The 20,018-nt window shown below is 29.6% G+C and overlaps 18 non-coding genes across 18 annotated transcripts; all 18 read right to left on the bottom strand.

The window, feature by feature from the left end:
* Window positions 1-307: 307 nt before the first annotated feature.
* On the bottom strand, window positions 308-390 carry TRNAL-UAA (transfer RNA leucine (anticodon UAA)). Its single transcript has one exon. It is a non-coding gene; the product is annotated as a tRNA-Leu (tRNA).
* A 996-nt stretch (window positions 391-1,386) lies between these two features.
* On the bottom strand, window positions 1,387-1,469 carry TRNAL-UAA (transfer RNA leucine (anticodon UAA)). The gene has a single exon. It is a non-coding gene; the product is annotated as a tRNA-Leu (tRNA).
* A 997-nt stretch (window positions 1,470-2,466) lies between these two features.
* Window positions 2,467-2,549, bottom strand: TRNAL-UAA (transfer RNA leucine (anticodon UAA)). Its single transcript has one exon. It is a non-coding gene; the product is annotated as a tRNA-Leu (tRNA).
* A 997-nt stretch (window positions 2,550-3,546) lies between these two features.
* On the bottom strand, window positions 3,547-3,629 carry TRNAL-UAA (transfer RNA leucine (anticodon UAA)). The gene has a single exon. It is a non-coding gene; the product is annotated as a tRNA-Leu (tRNA).
* A 997-nt stretch (window positions 3,630-4,626) lies between these two features.
* Window positions 4,627-4,709, bottom strand: TRNAL-UAA (transfer RNA leucine (anticodon UAA)). The gene has a single exon. It is a non-coding gene; the product is annotated as a tRNA-Leu (tRNA).
* A 997-nt stretch (window positions 4,710-5,706) lies between these two features.
* On the bottom strand, window positions 5,707-5,789 carry TRNAL-UAA (transfer RNA leucine (anticodon UAA)). Its single transcript has one exon. It is a non-coding gene; the product is annotated as a tRNA-Leu (tRNA).
* Window positions 5,790-6,786: 997 nt separating this feature from the next.
* On the bottom strand, window positions 6,787-6,869 carry TRNAL-UAA (transfer RNA leucine (anticodon UAA)). Its single transcript has one exon. It is a non-coding gene; the product is annotated as a tRNA-Leu (tRNA).
* A 997-nt stretch (window positions 6,870-7,866) lies between these two features.
* On the bottom strand, window positions 7,867-7,949 carry TRNAL-UAA (transfer RNA leucine (anticodon UAA)). Its single transcript has one exon. It is a non-coding gene; the product is annotated as a tRNA-Leu (tRNA).
* Window positions 7,950-9,422: 1,473 nt separating this feature from the next.
* TRNAL-UAA (transfer RNA leucine (anticodon UAA)) lies at window positions 9,423-9,505 on the bottom strand. Its single transcript has one exon. It is a non-coding gene; the product is annotated as a tRNA-Leu (tRNA).
* A 997-nt stretch (window positions 9,506-10,502) lies between these two features.
* Window positions 10,503-10,585, bottom strand: TRNAL-UAA (transfer RNA leucine (anticodon UAA)). Its single transcript has one exon. It is a non-coding gene; the product is annotated as a tRNA-Leu (tRNA).
* A 997-nt stretch (window positions 10,586-11,582) lies between these two features.
* Window positions 11,583-11,665, bottom strand: TRNAL-UAA (transfer RNA leucine (anticodon UAA)). The gene has a single exon. It is a non-coding gene; the product is annotated as a tRNA-Leu (tRNA).
* Window positions 11,666-12,663: 998 nt separating this feature from the next.
* On the bottom strand, window positions 12,664-12,746 carry TRNAL-UAA (transfer RNA leucine (anticodon UAA)). The gene has a single exon. It is a non-coding gene; the product is annotated as a tRNA-Leu (tRNA).
* Window positions 12,747-13,743: 997 nt separating this feature from the next.
* TRNAL-UAA (transfer RNA leucine (anticodon UAA)) lies at window positions 13,744-13,826 on the bottom strand. The gene has a single exon. It is a non-coding gene; the product is annotated as a tRNA-Leu (tRNA).
* Window positions 13,827-14,823: 997 nt separating this feature from the next.
* On the bottom strand, window positions 14,824-14,906 carry TRNAL-UAA (transfer RNA leucine (anticodon UAA)). Its single transcript has one exon. It is a non-coding gene; the product is annotated as a tRNA-Leu (tRNA).
* A 997-nt stretch (window positions 14,907-15,903) lies between these two features.
* On the bottom strand, window positions 15,904-15,986 carry TRNAL-UAA (transfer RNA leucine (anticodon UAA)). Its single transcript has one exon. It is a non-coding gene; the product is annotated as a tRNA-Leu (tRNA).
* A 997-nt stretch (window positions 15,987-16,983) lies between these two features.
* Window positions 16,984-17,066, bottom strand: TRNAL-UAA (transfer RNA leucine (anticodon UAA)). Its single transcript has one exon. It is a non-coding gene; the product is annotated as a tRNA-Leu (tRNA).
* A 997-nt stretch (window positions 17,067-18,063) lies between these two features.
* TRNAL-UAA (transfer RNA leucine (anticodon UAA)) lies at window positions 18,064-18,146 on the bottom strand. The gene has a single exon. It is a non-coding gene; the product is annotated as a tRNA-Leu (tRNA).
* A 996-nt stretch (window positions 18,147-19,142) lies between these two features.
* Window positions 19,143-19,225, bottom strand: TRNAL-UAA (transfer RNA leucine (anticodon UAA)). Its single transcript has one exon. It is a non-coding gene; the product is annotated as a tRNA-Leu (tRNA).
* Between the last annotated feature and the right edge of the window lie 793 nt (window positions 19,226-20,018).

Genomic DNA, 20,018 nt, shown 5'->3' with positions numbered 1-20,018 from the left:
GTTTCCAGAATATTATCAACATTTTAACGCTAGTCCGAAAAATGACTAACAGATGATTTTAGTAAAACTTTAAAAGTAAATATAATTTACTAACTAAGCCATTGAATACTGGGTTTTGGACAGTAAGATAAGATTTAAAAATAATTGCCTGTGAGAAATTAATTTATATAAAATACTTTGATGTTCTCTGTACTAATTGCTAAAGTAGAAGACAACTGGATTAATTATTTCCCTATGATTCATCTCTACATACTCAGTAATAGTTTATAAATGAACAGAATTTAACTTCACTGAAACGAAAAATCTCTACCAGAAGTGGGGTTCGAACCCACGCGGACATATGTCCATTGGATCTTAAGTCCAACGCCTTAACCACTCGGCCATCCTGGTGCCACAGGCACAGTTGTGACATGTAATCATTTTTGTCATTGTGATATTAACATGTAAGCTAGGTGTACTATGAGTTAATTAAGATCACATAGAAGCAAATTTGTTTTTGAGAGATAAGAGTTCCTTTGCATTATTAATAAATGTTTTAAAAAGTTTATAAGATCAAACAAAGTTGTACATTAAATTTTATCTATGCCGACAGAAACAAAACCAAGCTGAAGATAAACCTACAATCTTAAAATGAAGTGAAACACGTTATGTATTTTAAAACTTGCTTTTATGCCAATCTTTCTTAAAACAATTAGAAAATTAACTTAAGCCATACATCTAACTTGGAACAATCTTAAAATGTAGTGAAACGCGTTATGTACTTCAAAACTTGCTTTTAAGGCCAATATTTCTTAAAACAATTAGAAAATTAACTTTAGCCATACATCTAATTTGGAACAATAGAAAAGGGGCTGAAGAAATCATTCATCAATTTGTAAGTTAACAAATCCACATGAAGATTACATCAAAATCTGTCTAAAATCCAAAAAATCAATATATCTTGTCAGAGCACCATAGAAAACAACATCTTTTTTTTACTAACCATGAAGCTATAACATTTGAAATGTAATTCTCAATGATAGAAATTGAATCAAACATTTGCTATCATGTAGATGTCATACTGTTTTTTGTGTAATAACGTTTCCAGAATATTATCAACATTTTAACGCTAGTCCGAAAAATGACTAACAGATGATTTTAGTAAAACTTTAAAAGTAAATATAATTTACTAACTAAGCCATTGAATACTGGGTTTTGGACAGTAAGATAAGATTTAAAAATAATTGCCTGTGAGAAATTAATTTATATAAAATACTTTGATGTTCTCTGTACTAATTGCTAAAGTAGAAGACAACTGGATTAATTATTTCCCTATGATTCATCTCTACATACTCAGTAATAGTTTATAAATGAACAGAATTTAACTTCACTGAAACGAAAAATCTCTACCAGAAGTGGGGTTCGAACCCACGCGGACATATGTCCATTGGATCTTAAGTCCAACGCCTTAACCACTCGGCCATCCTGGTGCCACAATCACAGTTGTGACATGTAATCATTTTTGTCATTGTGATATTAACATGTAAGCTAGGTGTACTATGAGTTAATTAAGATCACATAGAAGCAAATTTGTTTTTGAGAGATAAGAGTTCCTTTGCATTATTAATAAATGTTTTAAAAAGTTTATAAGAGCAAACAAAGTTGTACATTACATTTTATCTATGCCGACAGAAACAAAACCAAGCTGAAGATAAACCTACAATCTTAAAATGTAGTGAAACGCGTTATGTACTTTAAAACTTGCTTTTAAGGCCAATCTTTCTTAAAACAATTAGAAAATTAACTTAAGCCATACATCTAACTTGGAACAATCTTAAAATGTAGTGAAACGCGTTATGTACTTCAAAACTTGCTTTTAAGGCCAATATTTCTTAAAACAATTAGAAAATTAACTTTAGCCATACATCTAATTTGGAACAATAGAAAAGGGGCTGAAGAAATCATTCATCAATTTGTAAGTTAACAAATCCACATGAAGATTACATCAAAATCTGTCTAAAATCCAAAAAATCAATATATCTTGTCAGAACACCATAGAAAACAACATCTTTTTTTTACTAACCATGAAGCTATAAAATTTGAAATGTAATTCTCAATGATAGAAATTGAATCAAACATTTGCTATCATGTAGATGTCATACTGTTTTTTGTGTAATAACGTTTCCAGAATATTATCAACATTTTAACGCTAGTCCGAAAAATGACTAACAGATGATTTTAGTAAAACTTTAAAAGTAAATATAATTTACTAACTAAGCCATTGAATACTGGGTTTTGGACAGTAAGATAAGATTTAAAAATAATTGCCTGTGAGAAATTAATTTATATAAAATACTTTGATGTTCTCTGTACTAATTGCTAAAGTAGAAGACAACTGGATTAATTATTTCCCTATGATTCATCTCTACATACTCAGTAATAGTTTATAAATGAACAGAATTTAACTTCACTGAAACGAAAAATCTCTACCAGAAGTGGGGTTCGAACCCACGCGGACATATGTCCATTGGATCTTAAGTCCAACGCCTTAACCACTCGGCCATCCTGGTGCCACACTCACAGTTGTGACATGTAATCATTTTTGTCATTGTGATATTAACATGTAAGCTAGGTGTACTATGAGTTAATTAAGATCACATAGAAGCAAATTTGTTTTTGAGAGATAAGAGTTCCTTTGCATTATTAATAAATGTTTTAAAAAGTTTATAAGATCAAACAAAGTTGTACATTAAATTTTATCTATGCCGACAGAAACAAAACCAAGCTGAAGATAAACCTACAATCTTAAAATGAAGTGAAACGCGTTATGTATTTTAAAACTTGCTTTTAAGGCCAATCTTTCTTAAAACAATTAGAAAATTAACTTAAGCCATACATCTAACTTGGAACAATCTTAAAATGTAGTGAAACGCGTTATGTACTTCAAAACTTGCTTTTAAGGCCAATATTTCTTAAAACAATTAGAAAATTAACTTTAGCCATACATCTAATTTGGAACAATAGAAAAGGGGCTGAAGAAATCATTCATCAATTTGTAAGTTAACAAATCCACATGAAGATTACATCAAAATCTGTCTAAAATCCAAAAAATCAATATATCTTGTCAGAGCACCATAGAAAACAACATCTTTTTTTTACTAACCATGAAGCTATAACATTTGAAATGTAATTCTCAATGATAGAAATTGAATCAAACATTTGCTATCATGTAGATGTCATACTGTTTTTTGTGTAATAACGTTTCCAGAATATTATCAACATTTTAACGCTAGTCCGAAAAATGACTAACAGATGATTTTAGTAAAACTTTAAAAGTAAATATAATTTACTAACTAAGCCATTGAATACTGGGTTTTGGACAGTAAGATAAGATTTAAAAATAATTGCCTGTGAGAAATTAATTTATATAAAATACTTTGATGTTCTCTGTACTAATTGCTAAAGTAGAAGACAACTGGATTAATTATTTCCCTATGATTCATCTCTACATACTCAGTAATAGTTTATAAATGAACAGAATTTAACTTCACTGAAACAAAAAATCTCTACCAGAAGTGGGGTTCGAACCCACGCGGACATATGTCCATTGGATCTTAAGTCCAACGCCTTAACCACTCGGCCATCCTGGTGCCACATTTACAGTTGTGACATGTAATCATTTTTGTCATTGTGATATTAACATGTAAGCTAGGTGTACTATGAGTTAATTAAGATCACATAGAAGCAAATTTGTTTTTGAGAGATAAGAGTTCCTTTGCATTATTAATAAATGTTTTAAAAAGTTTATAAGATCAAACAAAGTTGTACATTAAATTTTATCTATGCCGACAGAAACAAAACCAAGCTGAAGATAAACCTACAATCTTAAAATGTAGTGAAACGCGTTATGTACTTTAAAACTTGCTTTTATGGCCAATCTTTCTTAAAACAATTAGAAAATTAACTTAAGCCATACATCTAACTTGGAACAATCTTAAAATGTAGTGAAACGCGTTATGTACTTCAAAACTTGCTTTTAAGGCCAATATTTCTTAAAACAATTAGAAAATTAACTTTAGCCATACATCTAATTTGGAACAATAGAAAAGGGGCTGAAGAAATCATTCATCAATTTGTAAGTTAACAAATCCACATGAAGATTACATCAAAATCTGTCTAAAATCCAAAAAATCAATATATCTTGTCAGAGCACCATAGAAAACAACATCTTTTTTTTACTAACCATGAAGCTATAACATTTGAAATGTAATTCTCAATGATAGAAATTGAATCAAACATTTGCTATCATGTAGATGTCATACTGTTTTTTGTGTAATAACGTTTCCAGAATATTATCAACATTTTAACGCTAGTCCGAAAAATGACTAACAGATGATTTTAGTAAAACTTTAAAAGTAAATATAATTTACTAACTAAGCCATTGAATACTGGGTTTTGGACAGTAAGATAAGATTTAAAAATAATTGCCTGTGAGAAATTAATTTATATAAAATACTTTGATGTTCTCTGTACTAATTGCTAAAGTAGAAGACAACTGGATTAATTATTTCCCTATGATTCATCTCTACATACTCAGTAATAGTTTATAAATGAACAGAATTTAACTTCACTGAAACGAAAAATCTCTACCAGAAGTGGGGTTCGAACCCACGCGGACATATGTCCATTGGATCTTAAGTCCAACGCCTTAACCACTCGGCCATCCTGGTGCCACACTCACAGTTGTGACATGTAATCATTTTTGTCATTGTGATATTAACATGTAAGCTAGGTGTACTATGAGTTAATTAAAATCACATAGAAGCAAATTTGTTTTTGAGAGATAAGAGTTCCTTTGCATTATTAATAAATGTTTTAAAAAGTTTATAAGATCAAACAAAGTTGTACATTAAATTTTATCTATGCCGACAGAAACAAAACCAAGCTGAAGATAAACCTACAATCTTAAAATGAAGTGAAACGCGTTATGTATTTTAAAACTTGCTTTTAAGGCCAATCTTTCTTAAAACAATTAGAAAATTAACTTAAGCCATACATCTAACTTGGAACAATCTTAAAATGTAGTGAAACGCGTTATGTACTTCAAAACTTGCTTTTAAGGCCAATATTTCTTAAAACAATTAGAAAATTAACTTAAGCCATACATCTAATTTGGAACAATAGAAAAGGGGCTGAAGAAATCATTCATCAATTTGTAAGTTAACAAATCCACATGAAGATTACATCAAAATCTGTCTAAAATCCAAAAAATCAATATATCTTGTCAGAGCACCATAGAAAACAACATCTTTTTTTTACTAACCATGAAGCTATAACATTTGAAATGTAATTCTCAATGATAGAAATTGAATCAAACATTTGCTATCATGTAGATGTCATACTGTTTTTTGTGTAATAACGTTTCCAGAATATTATCAACATTTTAACGCTAGTCCAAAAAATGACTAACAGATGATTTTAGTAAAACTTTAAAAGTAAATATAATTTACTAACTAAGCCATTGAATACTGGGTTTTGGACAGTAAGATAAGATTTAAAAATAATTGCCTGTGAGAAATTAATTTATATAAAATACTTTGATGTTCTCTGTACTAATTGCTAAAGTAGAAGACAACTGGATTAATTATTTCCCTATGATTCATCTCTACATACTCAGTAATAGTTTATAAATGAACAGAATTTAACTTCACTGAAACGAAAAATCTCTACCAGAAGTGGGGTTCGAACCCACGCGGACATATGTCCATTGGATCTTAAGTCCAACGCCTTAACCACTCGGCCATCCTGGTGCCACACTCAGAGTTGTGACATGTAATCATTTTTGTCATTGTGATATTAACATGTAAGCTAGGTGTACTATGAGTTAATTAAGATCACATAGAAGCAAATTTGTTTTTGAGAGATAAGAGTTCCTTTGCATTATTAATAAATGTTTTAAAAAGTTTATAAGATCAAACAAAGTTGTACATTAAATTTTATCTATGCCGACAGAAACAAAACCAAGCTGAAGATAAACCTACAATCTTAAAATGTAGTGAAACGCGTTATGTACTTTAAAACTTGCTTTTATGGCCAATCTTTCTTAAAACAATTAGAAAATTAACTTAAGCCATACATCTAACTTGGAACAATCTTAAAATGTAGTGAAACGCGTTATGTACTTCAAAACTTGCTTTTAAGGCCAATATTTCTTAAAACAATTAGAAAATTAACTTTAGCCATACATCTAATTTGGAACAATAGAAAAGGGGCTGAAGAAATCATTCATCAATTTGTAAGTTAACAAATCCACATGAAGATTACATCAAAATCTGTCTAAAATCCAAAAAATCAATATATCTTGTCAGAGCACCATAGAAAACAACATCTTTTTTTTACTAACCATGAAGCTATAACATTTGAAATGTAATTCTCAATGATAGAAATTGAATCAAACATTTGCTATCATGTAGATGTCATACTGTTTTTTGTGTAATAACGTTTCCAGAATATTATCAACATTTTAACGCTAGTCCAAAAAATGACTAACAGATGATTTTAGTAAAACTTTAAAAGTAAATATAATTTACTAACTAAGCCATTGAATACTGGGTTTTGGACAGTAAGATAAGATTTAAAAATAATTGCCTGTGAGAAATTAATTTATATAAAATACTTTGATGTTCTCTGTACTAATTGCTAAAGTAGAAGACAACTGGATTAATTATTTCCCTATGATTCATCTCTACATACTCAGTAATAGTTTATAAATGAACAGAATTTAACTTCACTGAAATGAAAAATCTCTACCAGAAGTGGGGTTCGAACCCACGCGGACATATGTCCATTGGATCTTAAGTCCAACGCCTTAACCACTCGGCCATCCTGGTGCCACAATCACAGTTGTGACATGTAATCATTTTTGTCATTGTGATATTAACATGTAAGCTAGGTGTACTATGAGTTAATTAAGATCACATAGAAGCAAATTTGTTTTTGAGAGATAAGAGTTCCTTTGCATTATTAATAAATGTTTTAAAAAGTTTATAAGATCAAACAAAGTTGTACATTAAATTTTATCTATGCCGACAGAAACAAAACCAAGCTGAAGATAAACCTACAATCTTAAAATGTAGTGAAACGCGTTATGTACTTTAAAACTTGCTTTTATGGCCAATCTTTCTTAAAACGATTAGAAAATTAACTTAAGCCATACATCTAACTTGGAACAATCTTAAAATGTAGTGAAACGCGTTATGTACTTCAAAACTTGCTTTTAAGGCCAATATTTCTTAAAACAATTAGAAAATTAACTTTAGCCATACATCTAATTTGGAACAATAGAAAAGGGGCTGAAGAAATCATTCATCAATTTGTAAGTTAACAAATCCACATGAAGATTACATCAAAATCTGTCTAAAATCCAAAAAATCAATATATCTTGTCAGAGCACCATAGAAAACAACATCTTTTTTTTACTAACCATGAAGCTATAACATTTGAAATGTAATTCTCAATGATAGAAATTGAATCAAACATTTGCTATCATGTAGATGTCATACTGTTTTTTGTGTAATAACGTTTCCAGAATATTATCAACATTTTAACGCTAGTCCGAAAAATGACTAACAGATGATTTTAGTAAAACTTTAAAAGTAAATATAATTTACTAACTAAGCCATTGAATACTGGGTTTTGGACAGTAAGATAAGATTTAAAAATAATTGCCTGTGAGAAATTAATTTATATAAAATACTTTGATGTTCTCTGTACTAATTGCTAAAGTAGAAGACAACTGGATTAATTATTTCCCTATGATTCATCTCTACATACTCAGTAATAGTTTATAAATGAACAGAATTTAACTTCACTGAAACGAAAAATCTCTACCAGAAGTGGGGTTCGAACCCACGCGGACATACGTCCATTGGATCTTAAGTCCTACGCCTTAACCACTCAGCCATCCTGGTGCCACAATCACAGTTGTGACATGTAATCATTTTTGTCATTGTGATATTAACATGTAAGCTAGGTGTACTATGAGTTAATTAAGATCACATAGAAGCAAATTTGTTTTTTAGAGATAAGAGTTCCTTTGCATTATTAATAAATGTTTTAAAAAGTTTATAAGAGCAAACAAAGTTGTACATTAAATTTTATCTATGCCGACAGAAACAAAACCAAGCTGAAGATAAACCTACAATCTTAAAATGTAGTGAAACGCGTTATGTAATTTTAAAACTTGCTTTTATGGCCAATCTTTCTTAAAACAATTAGAAAATTAACTTAAGCCATACATCTAACTTGGAACAATCTTAAAATGTAGTGAAACGCGTTATGTACTTCAAAACTTGCTTTTAAGGCCAATATTTCTTAAAACAATTAGAAAATTAACTTTAGCCATACATCTAATTTGGAACAATAGAAAAGGGGCTGAAGAAATCATTCATCAATTTGTAAGTTAACAAATCCACATGAAGATTACATCAAAATCTGTCTAAAATCCAAAAAATCAATATATCTTGTCAGAGCACCATAGAAAACAACATCTTTTTTTTACTAACCATGAAGCTATAACATTTGAAATGTAATTCTCAATGATAGAAATTGAATCAAACATTTGCTATCATGTAGATGTCATACTGTTTTTTGTGTAATAACGTTTCCAGAATATTATCAACATTTTAACGCTAGTCCGAAAAATGACTAACAGATGATTTTAGTAAAACTTTAAAAGTAAATATAATTTACTAACTAAGCCATTGAATACTGGGTTTTGGACAGTAAGATAAGATTTAAAAATAATTGCCTGTGAGAAATTAATTTATATAAAATACTTTGATGTTCTCTGTACTAATTGCTAAAGTAGAAGACAACTGGATTAATTATTTCCCTATGATTCATCTCTACATACTCAGTAATAGTTTATAAATGAACAGAATTTAACTTCACTGAAATGAAAAATCTCTACCAGAAATCCAAAAAATCAATATATCTTGTCAGAGCACCATAGAAAACAACATCTTTTTTTTTACTAACCATGAAGCTATAAAATTTGAAATGTAATTCTCAATGATAGAAAATGAATCAAACATTTGCTATCATGTAGATGTCATACTGTTTTTTGTGTAATAACGTTTCCAGAATATTATCAACATTTTAACGCTAGTCCAAAAAATGACTAACAGATGATTTTAGTAAAACTTTAAAAGTAAATATAATTTACTAACTAAGCCATTGAATACTGGGTTTTGGACAGTAAGATAAGATTTAAAAATAATTGCCTGTGAGAAATTAATTTATATAAAATACTTTGATGTTCTCTGTACTAATTGCTAAAGTAGAAGACAACTGGATTAATTATTTCCCTATGATTCATCTCTACATACTCAGTAATAGTTTATAAATGAACAGAATTTAACTTCACTGAAACGAAAAATCTCTACCAGAAGTGGGGTTCGAACCCACGCGGACATATGTCCATTGGATCTTAAGTCCAACGCCTTAACCACTCGGCCATCCTGGTGCCACACTCACAGTTGTGACATGTAATCATTTTTGTCATTGTGATATTAACATGTAAGCTAGGTGTACTATGAGTTAATTAAAATCACATAGAAGCAAATTTGTTTTTGAGAGATAAGAGTTCCTTTGCATTATTAATAAATGTTTTAAAAAGTTTATAAGATCAAACAAAGTTGTACATTAAATTTTATCTATGCCGACAGAAACAAAACCAAGCTGAAGATAAACCTACAATCTTAAAATGTAGTGAAACGCGTTATGTACTTTAAAACTTGCTTTTAAGGCCAATCTTTCTTAAAACAATTAGAAAATTAACTTAAGCCATACATCTAACTTGGAACAATCTTAAAATGTAGTGAAACGCGTTATGTACTTCAAAACTTGCTTTTAAGGCCAATCTTTCTTAAAACAATTAGAAAATTAACTTTAGCCATACATCTAATTTGGAACAATAGAAAAGGGGCTGAAGAAATCATTCATCAATTTGTAAGTTAACAAATCCACATGAAGATTACATCAAAATCTGTCTAAAATCCAAAAAATCAATATATCTTGTCAGAGCACCATAGAAAACAACATCTTTTTTTTACTAACCATGAAGCTATAACATTTGAAATGTAATTCTCAATGATAGAAATTGAATCAAACATTTGCTATCATGTAGATGTCATACTGTTTTTTGTGTAATAACGTTTCCAGAATATTATCAACATTTTAACGCTAGTCCGAAAAATGACTAACAGATGATTTTAGTAAAACTTTAAAAGTAAATATAATTTACTAACTAAGCCATTGAATACTGGGTTTTGGACAGTAAGATAAGATTTAAAAATAATTGCCTGTGAGAAATTAATTTATATAAAATACTTTGATGTTCTCTGTACTAATTGCTAAAGTAGAAGACAACTGGATTAATTATTTCCCTATGATTCATCTCTACATACTCAGTAATAGTTTATAAATGAACAGAATTTAACTTCACTGAAACGAAAAATCTCTACCAGAAGTGGGGTTCGAACCCACGCGGACATATGTCCATTGGATCTTAAGTCCAACGCCTTAACCACTCGGCCATCCTGGTGCCACACTCAGAGTTGTGACATGTAATCATTTTTGTCATTGTGATATTAACATGTAAGCTAGGTGTACTATGAGTTAATTAAAATCACATAGAAGCAAATTTGTTTTTGAGAGATAAGAGTTCCTTTGCATTATTAATAAATGTTTTAAAAAGTTTATAAGATCAAACAAAGTTGTACATTAAATTTTATCTATGCCGACAGAAACAAAACCAAGCTGAAGATAAACCTACAATCTTAAAATGTAGTGAAACGCGTTATGTACTTTAAAACTTGCTTTTAAGGCCAATCTTTCTTAAAACAATTAGAAAATTAACTTAAGCCATACATCTAACTTGGAACAATCTTAAAATGTAGTGAAACGCGTTATGTACTTCAAAACTTGCTTTTAAGGCCAATATTTCTTAAAACAATTAGAAAATTAACTTTAGCCATACATCTAATTTGGAACAATAGAAAAGGGGCTGAAGAAATCATTCATCAATTTGTAAGTTAACAAATCCACATGAAGATTACATCAAAATCTGTCTAAAATCCAAAAAATCAATATATCTTGTCAGAGCACCATAGAAAACAACATCTTTTTTTTACTAACCATGAAGCTATAACATTTGAAATGTAATTCTCAATGATAGAAATTGAATCAAACATTTGCTATCATGTAGATGTCATACTGTTTTTTGTGTAATAACGTTTCCAGAATATTATCAACATTTTAACGCTAGTCCAAAAAATGACTAACAGATGATTTTAGTAAAACTTTAAAAGTAAATATAATTTACTAACTAAGCCATTGAATACTGGGTTTTGGACAGTAAGATAAGATTTAAAAATAATTGCCTGTGAGAAATTAATTTATATAAAATACTTTGATGTTCTCTGTACTAATTGCTAAAGTAGAAGACAACTGGATTAATTATTTCCCTATGATTAATCTCTACATACTCAGTAATAGTTTATAAATGAACAGAATTTAACTTCACTGAAACAAAAAATCTCTACCAGAAGTGGGGTTCGAACCCACGCGGACATATGTCCATTGGATCTTAAGTCCAACGCCTTAACCACTCGGCCATCCTGGTGCCACACTCACAGTTGTGACATGTAATCATTTTTGTCATTGTGATATTAACATGTAAGCTAGGTGTACTATGAGTTAATTAAGATCACATAGAAGCAAATTTGTTTTTGAGAGATAAGAGTTCCTTTGCATTATTAATAAATGTTTTAAAAAGTTTATAAGATCAGACAAAGTTGTACATTAAATTTTATCTATGCCGACAGAAACAAAACCAAGCTGAAGATAAACCTACAATCTTAAAATGAAGTGAAACGCGTTATGTATTTTAAAACTTGCTTTTAAGGCCAATCTTTCTTAAAACAATTAGAAAATTAACTTAAGCCATACATCTAACTTGGAACAATCTTAAAATGTAGTGAAACGCGTTATGTACTTCAAAACTTGCTTTTAAGGCCAATATTTCTTAAAACAATTAGAAAATTAACTTTAGCCATACATCTAATTTGGAACAATAGAAAAGGGGCTGAAGAAATCATTCATCAATTTGTAAGTTAACAAATCCACATGAAGATTACATCAAAATCTGTCTAAAATCCAAAAAATCAATATATCTTGTCAGAGCACCATAGAAAACAACATCTTTTTTTTACTAACCATGAAGCTATAACATTTGAAATGTAATTCTCAATGATAGAAATTGAATCAAACATTTGCTATCATGTAGATGTCATACTGTTTTTTTGTGTAATAACGTTTCCAGAATATTATCAACATTTTAACGCTAGTCCGAAAAATGACTAACAGATGATTTTAGTAAAACTTTAAAAGTAAATATAATTTACTAACTAAGCCATTGAATACTGGGTTTTGGACAGTAAGATAAGATTTAAAAATAATTGCCTGTGAGAAATTAATTTATATAAAATACTTTGATGTTCTCTGTACTAATTGCTAAAGTAGAAGACAACTGGATTAATTATTTCCCTATGATTCATCTCTACATACTCAGTAATAGTTTATAAATGAACAGAATTTAACTTCACTGAAACGAAAAATCTCTACCAGAAGTGGGGTTCGAACCCACGCGGACATATGTCCATTGGATCTTAAGTCCAACGCCTTAACCACTCGGCCATCCTGGTGCCACACTCACAGTTGTGACATGTAATCATTTTTGTCATTGTGATATTAACATGTAAGCTAGGTGTACTATGAGTTAATTAAGATCACATAGAAGCAAATTTGTTTTTGAGAGATAAGAGTTCCTTTGCATTATTAATAAATGTTTTAAAAAGTTTATAAGATCAGACAAAGTTGTACATTAAATTTTATCTATGCCGACAGAAACAAAACCAAGCTGAAGATAAACCTACAATCTTAAAATGTAGTGAAACGCGTTATGTACTTTAAAACTTGCTTTTATGGCCAATCTTTCTTAAAACAATTAGAAAATTAACTTAAGCCATACATCTAACTTGGAACAATCTTAAAATGTAGTGAAACGCGTTATGTACTTCAAAACTTGCTTTTAAGGGCAATCTTTCTTAAAACAATTAGAAAATTAACTTTAGCCATACATCTAATTTGGAACCATAGAAAAGGGGCTGAAGAAATCATTCATCAATTTGTAAGTTAACAAATCCACATGAAGATTACATCAAAATCTGTCTAAAATCCAAAAAATCAATATATCTTGTCAGAACACCATAGAAAACAACATCTTTTTTTTACTAACCATGAAGCTATAACATTTGAAATGTAATTCTCAATGATAGAAATTGAATCAAACATTTGCTATCATGTAGATGTCATACTGTTTTTTGTGTAATAACGTTTCCAGAATATTATCAACATTTTAACGCTAGTCCAAAAAATGACTAACAGATGATTTTAGTAAAACTTTAAAAGTAAATATAATTTACTAACTAAGCCATTGAATACTGGGTTTTGGACAGTAAGATAAGATTTAAAAATAATTGCCTGTGAGAAATTAATTTATATAAAATACTTTGATGTTCTCTGTACTAATTGCTAAAGTAGAAGACAACTGGATTAATTATTTCCCTATGATTCATCTCTACATACTCAGTAATAGTTTATAAATGAACAGAATTTAACTTCACTGAAACGAAAAATCTCTACCAGAAGTGGGGTTCGAACCCACGCGGACATATGTCCATTGGATCTTAAGTCCTACGCCTTAACCACTCAGCCATCCTGGTGCCACAATCACAGTTGTGACATGTAATCATTTTTGTCATTGTGATATTAACATGTAAGCTAGGTGTACTATGAGTTAATTAAAATCACATAGAAGCAAATTTGTTTTTGAGAGATAAGAGTTCCTTTGCATTATTAATAAATGTTTTAAAAAGTTTATAAGATCAGACAAAGTTGTACATTAAATTTTATCTATGCCGACAGAAACAAAACCAAGCTGAAGATAAACCTACAATCTTAAAATGTAGTGAAACGCGTTATGTATTTTAAAACTTGCTTTTAAGGCCAATCTTTCTTAAAACAATTTGAAAATTAACTTAAGCCATACATCTAACTTGGAACAATCTTAAAATGTAGTGAAATGCGTTATGTACTTCAAAACTTGCTTTTAAGGCCAATATTTCTTAAAACAATTAGAAAATTAACTTTAGCCATACATCTAATTTGGAACAATAGAAAAGGGGCTGAAGAAATCATTCATCAATTTGTAAGTTAACAAATCCACATGAAGATTACATCAAAATCTGTCTAAAATCCAAAAAATCAATATATCTTGTCAGAGCACCATAGAAAACAACATCTTTTTTTTACTAACCATGAAGCTATAACATTTGAAATGTAATTCTCAATGATAGAAATTGAATCAAACATTTGCTATCATGTAGATGTCATACTGTTTTTTGTGTAATAACGTTTCCAGAATATTATCAACATTTTAACGCTAGTCCAAAAAATGACTAACAGATGATTTTAGTAAAACTTTAAAAGTAAATATAATTTACTAACTAAGCCATTGAATACTGGGTTTTGGACAGTAAGATAAGATTTAAAAATAATTGCCTGTGAGAAATTAATTTATATAAAATACTTTGATGTTCTCTGTACTAATTGCTAAAGTAGAAGACAACTGGATTAATTATTTCCCTATGATTCATCTCTACATACTCAGTAATAGTTTATAAATGAACAGAATTTAACTTCACTGAAACGAAAAATCTCTACCAGAAGTGGGGTTCGAACCCACGCGGACATATGTCCATTGGATCTTAAGTCCAACGCCTTAACCACTCGGCCATCCTGGTGCCACACTCGCAATAATGACATGTAATCATTTTTGTCATTGTGATATTAACATGTAAGCTAGGTGTACTATGAGTTAATTAAGATCACATAGAAGCAAATTTGTTTTTGAGAGATAAGAGTTCCTTTGCATTATTAATAAATGTTTTAAAAAGTTTATAAGAGCAAACAAAGTTGTACATTACATTTTATCTATGCCGACAGAAACAAAACCAAGCTGAAGATAAACATACAATCTTAAAATGTAGTGAAACGCGTTATGTACTTTAAAACTTGCTTTTAAGGCCAATCTTTCTTAAAACAATTAGAAAATTAACTTAAGCCATACATCTAACTTGGAACAATCTTAAAATGTAGTGAAACGCGTTATGTACTTCAAAACTTGCTTTTAAGGCCAATCTTTCTTAAAACAATTAGAAAATTAACTTTAGCCATACATCTAATTTGGAACCATAGAAAAGGGGCTGAAGAAATCATTCATCAATTTGTAAGTTAACAAATCCACATGAAGATTACATCAAAATCTGTCTAAAATCCAAAAAATCAATATATCTTGTCAGAGCACCATAGAAAACAACATCTTTTTTTTACTAACCATGAAGCTATAACATTTGAAATGTAATTCTCAATGATAGAAATTGAATCAAACATTTGCTATCATGTAGATGTCATACTGTTTTTTGTGTAATAACGTTTCCAGAATATTATCAACATTTTAACGCTAGTCCGAAAAATGACTAACAGATGATTTTAGTAAAACTTTAAAAGTAAATATAATTTACTAACTAAGCCATTGAATACTGGGTTTTGGACAGTAAGATAAGATTTAAAAATAATTGCCTGTGAGAAATTAATTTATATAAAATACTTTGATGTTCTCTGTACTAATTGCTAAAGTAGAAGACAACTGGATTAATTATTTCCCTATGATTCATCTCTACATACTCAGTAATAGTTTATAAATGAACAGAATTTAACTTCACTGAAATGAAAAATCTCTACCAGAAGTGGGGTTCGAACCCACGCGGACATATGTCCATTGGATCTTAAGTCCAACGCCTTAACCACTCGGCCATCCTGGTGCCACACTCACAGTTGTGACATGTAATCATTTTTGTCATTGTGATATTAACATGTAAACTAGGTGTACTATGAGTTAATTAAGATCACATAGAAGCAAATTTGTTTTTGAGAGATAAGAGTTCCTTTGCATTATTAATAAATGTTTTAAAAAGTTTATAAGATCAGACAAAGTTGTACATTAAATTTTATCTATGCCGACAGAAACAAAACCAAGCTGAAGATAAACCTACAATCTTAAAATGAAGTGAAACGCGTTATGTATTTTAAAACTTGCTTTTAAGGCCAATCTTTCTTAAAACAATTAGAAAATTAACTTAAGCCATACATCTAACTTGGAACAATCTTAAAATGTAGTGAAACGCGTTATGTACTTCAAAACTTGCTTTTAAGGCCAATATTTCTTAAAACAATTAGAAAATTAACTTTAGCCATACATCTAATTTGGAACAATAGAAAAGGGGCTGAAGAAATCATTCATCAATTTGTAAGTTAACAAATCCACATGAAGATTACATCAAAATCTGTCTAAAATCCAAAAAATCAATATATCTTGTCAGAGCACCATAGAAAACAACATCTTTTTTTTACTAACCATGAAGCTATAACATTTGAAATGTAATTCTCAATGATAGAAATTGAATCAAACATTTGCTATCATGTAGATGTCATACTGTTTTTTGTGTAATAACGTTTCCAGAATATTATCAACATTTTAACGCTAGTCCGAAAAATGACTAACAGATGATTTTAGTAAAACTTTAAAAGTAAATATAATTTACTAACTAAGCCATTGAATACTGGGTTTTGGACAGTAAGATAAGATTTAAAAATAATTGCCTGTGAGAAATTAATTTATATAAAATACTTTGATGTTCTCTGTACTAATTGCTAAAGTAGAAGACAACTGGATTAATTATTTCCCTATGATTCATCTCTACATACTCAGTAATAGTTTATAAATGAACAGAATTTAACTTCACTGAAACGAAAAATCTCTACCAGAAGTGGGGTTCGAACCCACGCGGACATATGTCCATTGGATCTTAAGTCCAACGCCTTAACCACTCGGCCATCCTGGTGCCACACTCACAGTTGTGACATGTAATCATTTTTGTCATTGTGATATTAACATGTAAGCTAGGTGTACTATGAGTTAATTAAGATCACATAGAAGCAAATTTGTTTTTGAGAGATAAGAGTTCCTTTGCATTATTAATAAATGTTTTAAAAAGTTTATAAGATCAGACAAAGTTGTACATTAAATTTTATCTATGCCGACAGAAACAAAACCAAGCTGAAGATAAACCTACAATCTTAAAATGAAGTGAAACGCGTTATGTATTTTAAAACTTGCTTTTAAGGCCAATCTTTCTTAAAACAATTAGAAAATTAACTTAAGCCATACATCTAACTTGGAACAATCTTAAAATGTAGTGAAATGCGTTATGTACTTCAAAACTTGCTTTTAAGGCCAATATTTCTTAAAACAATTAGAAAATTAACTTTAGCCATACATCTAATTTGGAACAATAGAAAAGGGGCTGAAGAAATCATTCATCAATTTGTAAGTTATCCAATCCACATGAAGATTACATCAAAATCTGTCTAAAATCCAAAAAATCAATATATCTTGTCAGAGCACCATAGAAAACAACATCTTTTTTTTACTAACCATGAAGCTATAACATTTGAAATGTAATTCTCAATGATAGAAATTGAATCAAACATTTGCTATCATGTAGATGTCATACTGTTTTTTGTGTAATAACGTTTCCAGAATATTATCAACATTTTAACGCTAGTCCGAAAAATGACTAACAGATGATTTTAGTAAAACTTTAAAAGTAAATATAATTTACTAACTAAGCCATTGAATACTGGGTTTTGGACAGTAAGATAAGATTTAAAAATAATTGCCTGTGAGAAATTAATTTATATAAAATACTTTGATGTTCTCTGTACTAATTGCTAAAGTAGAAGACAACTGGATTAATTATTTCCCTATGATTCATCTCTACATACTCAGTAATAGTTTATAAATGAACAGAATTTAACTTCACTGAAACGAAAAATCTCTACCAGAAGTGGGGTTCGAACCCACGCGGACATATGTCCATTGGATCTTAAGTCCAACGCCTTAACCACTCGGCCATCCTGGTGCCACACTCACAGTTGTGACATGTAATCATTTTTGTCATTGTGATATTAACATGTAAGCTAGGTGTACTATGAGTTAATTAAGATCACATAGAAGCAAATTTGTTTTTGAGAGATAAGAGTTCCTTTGCATTATTAATAAATGTTTTAAAAAGTTTATAAGATCAGACAAAGTTGTACATTAAATTTTATCTATGCCGACAGAAACAAAACCAAGCTGAAGATAAACCTACAATCTTAAAATGAAGTGAAACGCGTTATGTATTTTAAAACTTGCTTTTATGCCAATCTTTCTTAAAACAATTAGAAAATTAACTTAAGCCATACATCTAACTTGGAACAATCTTAAAATGTAGTGAAACGCGTTATGTACTTCAAAACTTGCTTTTAAGGCCAATATTTCTTAAAACAATTAGAAAATTAACTTTAGCCATACATCTAATTTGGAACAATAGAAAAGGGGCTGAAGAAATCATTCATCAATTTGTAAGTTAACAAATCCACATGAAGATTACATCAAAATCTGTCTAAAATCCAAAAAATCAATATATCTTGTCAGAGCACCATAGAAAACAACATCTTTTTTTTACTAACCATGAAGCTATAACATTTGAAATGTAATTCTCAATGATAGAAATTGAATCAAACATTTGCTATCATGTAGATGTCATACTGTTTTTTGTGTAATAACGTTTCCAGAATATTATCAACATTTTAACGCTAGTCCGAAAAATGACTAACAGATGATTTTAGTAAAACTTTAAAAGTAAATATAATTTACTAACTAAGCCATTGAATACTGGGTTTTGGACAGTAAGATAAGATTTAAAAATAATTGCCTGTGAGAAATTAATTTATATAAAATACTTTGATGTTCTCTGTACTAATTGCTAAAGTAGAAGACAACTGGATTAATTATTTCCCTATGATTCATCTCTACATACTCAGTAATAGTTTATAAATGAACAGAATTTAACTTCACTGAAACGAAAAATCTCTACCAGAAGTGGGGTTCGAACCCACGCGGACATATGTCCATTGGATCTTAAGTCCAACGCCTTAACCACTCGGCCATCCTGGTGCCACAATCACAGTTGTGACATGTAATCATTTTTGTCATTGTGATATTAACATGTAAGCTAGGTGTACTATGAGTTAATTAAGATCACATAGAAGCAAATTTGTTTTTGAGAGATAAGAGTTCCTTTGCATTATTAATAAATGTTTTAAAAAGTTTATAAGATCAGACAAAGTTGTACATTAAATTTTATCTATGCCGACAGAAACAAAACCAAGCTGAAGATAAACCTACAATCTTAAAATGAAGTGAAACGCGTTATGTACTTTTAAAACTTGCTTTTAAGGCCAATCTTTCTTAAAACAATTAGAAAATTAACTTAAGCCATACATCTAACTTGGAACAATCTTAAAATGTAGTGAAACGCGTTATGTACTTCAAAACTTGCTTTTAAGGCCAATCTTTCTTAAAACAATTAGAAAATTAACTTTAGCCATACATCTAATTTGGAACCATAGAAAAGGGGCTGAAGAAATCATTCATCAATTTGTAAGTTAACAAATCCACATGAAGATTACATCAAAATCTGTCTAAAATCCAAAAAATCAATATATCTTGTCAGAACACCATAGAAAACAACATCTTTTTTTTTACTAACCATGAAGCTATAAAATTTGAAATGTAATTCTCAATGATAGAAATTGAATCAAACATTTGCTATCATGTAGATGTCATACTGTTTTTTGTGTAATAACGTTTCCAGAATATTATCAACATTTTAACGCTAGTCCAAAAAATGACTAACAGATGATTTTAGTAAAACTTTAAAAGTAAATATAATTTACTAACTAAGCCA

The sequence above is a fragment of the Bombina bombina genome, chromosome 7 (genome assembly GCF_027579735.1).
Source record: "Bombina bombina isolate aBomBom1 chromosome 7, aBomBom1.pri, whole genome shotgun sequence".
Taxonomy (NCBI): domain Eukaryota; kingdom Metazoa; phylum Chordata; class Amphibia; order Anura; family Bombinatoridae; genus Bombina; species Bombina bombina.
Note: the sequence above shows the minus strand (reverse complement) of the source record. Positions and strands in the feature narration are given on the sequence as shown.